Raw genomic sequence first — 544 nt, 5'->3', positions numbered from 1 at the left:
GGGGATAAGGTTGCGGTAGCATTAATGGCGGGCGCGGCGCCATTAGTGTTGGTAGGTGAGGAATCACCTCTCCCTCTCCCTCGCTCCATCCTCTTACCATGCATGTTAATTCATCGCTCTTGTCCGTTCGTTCATTTTTCAATGCATGGTACTCTCAACCTAGCTTCCAAATAATTTCCCAGCAATGCTCACTCAAGAGCATCGAAATGACAGAACAAAGAGCCAGTGCACTGATCCTTCTGTTACCACGGCTGTGCATTGCAGATGAGGTTTTTTTTGGAAATGGAGGCGTACCCCCAGCCTCTGCATCATGATGATGCATGCGGCCATCTTATTAACAATCTAGAATCGTCATAAAAGTCTTACAACTCACAAAATGGAGCAGAATAGAATATCCAAAAAAAGGAAAAGTACATGCGAACCATGTCAACCGGCACAATGAAGATAAAAAGGATAAGCTCTCTAGACTCCTATCCTGTTATCTGAGCGCCATCCGAACCGGTTGAAGATAACCCGAGCTACCATCTCCCATTGGTTGCACCCA

This window comes from Triticum dicoccoides, chromosome 4A, assembly GCF_002162155.2.
Source record: "Triticum dicoccoides isolate Atlit2015 ecotype Zavitan chromosome 4A, WEW_v2.0, whole genome shotgun sequence".
Lineage (NCBI taxonomy): Eukaryota > Viridiplantae > Streptophyta > Magnoliopsida > Poales > Poaceae > Triticum > Triticum dicoccoides.
The sequence above is the reverse complement of the archived record's forward strand: the minus strand, read 5'-3'. Positions refer to the sequence as shown.